Below are 2945 nucleotides of genomic sequence, written 5' to 3'. Positions count from 1 at the left end.
AAAACTACTCCATCTCACGTGATGATCGGTTATGGTTTAGTTGATTTGGATCACGTAATCACTTAGAAGATTAGAGGGATGTCTATCTAAGTGGGAGTTCTTAAGTAATTTGATTAATTGAACTTAAACTTATCATGAACTTAGTACCTGATAGTATCTTGCTTGTTTATGTTGATTGTAGATAGATGGCTCGTGTTATTGTTCCGTTGAATTTTAATGCGTTCCTTGAGAAAGCAAAGTTGAAAGATGATGGTAGCAATTATACGGACTGGGTCCGTAACTTGAGGATTATCCTCATTGCTGCTCAGAAGAATTACGTCCTGGAAGCACCGCTGGGTGCCAGGCCTACTGCTGGAGCAACTCCAGATGTTATGAACGTCTGGCAGAGCAAAGCTGATGACTACTCGATAGTTCAGTGTGCCATGCTTTACGGCTTAGAATCAGGACTTCAACGACGTTTTGAACGTCATGGAGCATATGAGATGTTCCAGGAGTTGAAGTTAATATTTCAAGCAAATACCCGGATTGAGAGATATGAAGTCTCCAATAAGTTCTACAGCTGCAAGATGGAGGAGAACAGTTCTGTTAGTGAGCATATACTCAAAATGTCTGGGTACAATAATCACTTGATTCAATTGGGAGTTAATCTTCTGGATGATTGCGTCATTGACAGAATTCTCCAATCACTGCCACCAAGCTACAAAAGCTTCGTGATGAACTATAATATGCAAGGGATGAACAAGACTATTCCCGAGCTCTTCGCAATGCTGAAAGCTGCGGAGGTAGAAATCAAGAAGGAGCATCAAGTGTTGATGGTTAACAAGACCACTAGTTTCAAGAAAAAGGGCAAAGGGAAGAAGAAGGGGAACTTCAAAAAGAACGGCAAGCAAGTTGCTGCTCAAGAGAAGAAACCCAAGTCTGGACCTAAGCCTGAAACTGAGTGCTTCTACTGCAAGCAGACTGGTCACTGGAAGCGGAACTGCCCCAAGTATTTGGCGGATAAGAAGGATGGCAAGGTGAACAAAGGTATATGTGATATACATGTTATTGATGTGTACCTTACTAGAGCTCGCGGTAGCACCTGGGTATTTGATACTGGTTCTGTTGCTAATATTTGCAACTCGAAACAGGGACTACGGAATAAGCGGGCACTGGCAAAGGACGAGGTGACGATGCGCGTGGGAAACGGTTCCAAAGTCGATGTGATCGCAGTCGGCACGCTACCTCTACATCTACCTTCGGGATTAATATTAGACCTAAATAATTGTTATTTGGTGCCAACGTTGAGCATGAACATTATATCTGGATCTTGTTTAATGCGAGACGGTTATTCATTTAAATCAGAGAATAATGGTTGTTCTATTTATATGAGTAATATATTTTATGGTCATGCACCCTTGAAGAGTGGTCTATTCTTATTGAATCTCGATAGTAGTAATACACATATTCATAATGTTGAAGCCAAAAGATGCAGAGTTGATAATGAAAGTGCAACTTATTTGTGGCACTGTCGTTTAGGTCATATCGGTGTAAAGCGCATGAAGAAACTCCATACTGATGGACTTTTGGAACCACTTGATTATGAATCACTTGGTACTTGCGAACCGTGCCTCATGGGCAAGATGACTGAAACACCGTTCTCCGGTACTATGGAGAGAGCAACAGATTTGTTGGAAATCATACATACCGATGTATGTGGTCCGATGAATATTGAGGCTCGTGGCGGATATCGTTATTTTCTCACCTTCACAGATGATTTAAGCAGATATGGGTATATCTACTTAATGAAACATAAATCTGAAACATTTGAAAAGTTCGAAGAATTTTAGAGTGAAGTTGAAAATCATCGTAACAAGAAAATAAAGTTTCTACGATCTGATCGTGGAGGAGAATATTTGAGTTACGAGTTTGGTGTACATTTGAAAAACTGTGGAATAGTTTCGCAACTCACGCCACCCGGAACACCACAGCGTAATGGTGTGTCCGAACGTCGTAATCGTACTTTACTAGATATGGTGCGATCTATGATGTCTCTTACAGATTTACCGCTATCATTTTGGGGTTATGCTTTAGAGACGGCCGCATTCACGTTAAATAGGGCACCATCAAAATCCGTTGAGATGACGCCTTATGAACTGTGGTTTGGCAAGAAACCAAAGTTGTCGTTTCTTAAAGTTTGGGGCTGCGATGCTTATGTGTAACATCTTCAACCTGATAAGCTCGAACCCAAATCGGAGAAATGTGTCTTCATAGGCTACCCAAAGGAGATTGTTGGGTACACCTTCTATCACAGATCCGAAGGCAAGACATTCGTTGCTAAGAATGGATCCTTTCTAGAGAAGGAGTTTCTCTCGAAAGAAGTGAGTGGGAGGAAAGTAGAACTTGACGAGGTAACTGTACCTGCTCCCTTACTGGAAAGTAGTACATCACAGAAAACTGTTTCAGTGACACCTACACCAGTTAGTGAGGAAGCTAATGATAATGATTAGGAAACTTCAGATCAAGATACTGCTGAACCTCGTAGATCAACCAGAGTAAGATCCGCACCAGAGTGGTACGGTAATCCTGTTCTGGAAGTCATGCTACTAGATCATGATGAACCTACGAACTATGAAGAAGCGATGGTGAGCCCAGATTCCGCAAAGTGGCTTGAAGCCATGAAATCTGAGATGGGATCCATGTATGAGAACAAAGTATGGACTTTGGTTGACTTGCCCAATGATCGGCAAGCAATTGAGAATAAATGGACCTTTAAGAAGAAGACTGACGCTGATGGTAATCTTACTGTCTACAAAGCTCGACTTGTCGCGAAAGGTTTTCGACAAGTTCAAGGGGTTGACTACGATGAGACTTTCTCACCTGTAGCGATGCTTAAGTCTGTCCGAATCATGTTAGCGATTGCCGCATTTTATGATTATGAAATTTGGCAGATGGATGTCAAAACT

This window comes from Triticum urartu, chromosome 3, assembly GCF_003073215.2.
Source record: "Triticum urartu cultivar G1812 chromosome 3, Tu2.1, whole genome shotgun sequence".
NCBI lineage: Eukaryota > Viridiplantae > Streptophyta > Magnoliopsida > Poales > Poaceae > Triticum > Triticum urartu.
The sequence above is the reverse complement of the archived record's forward strand: the minus strand, read 5'-3'. Positions refer to the sequence as shown.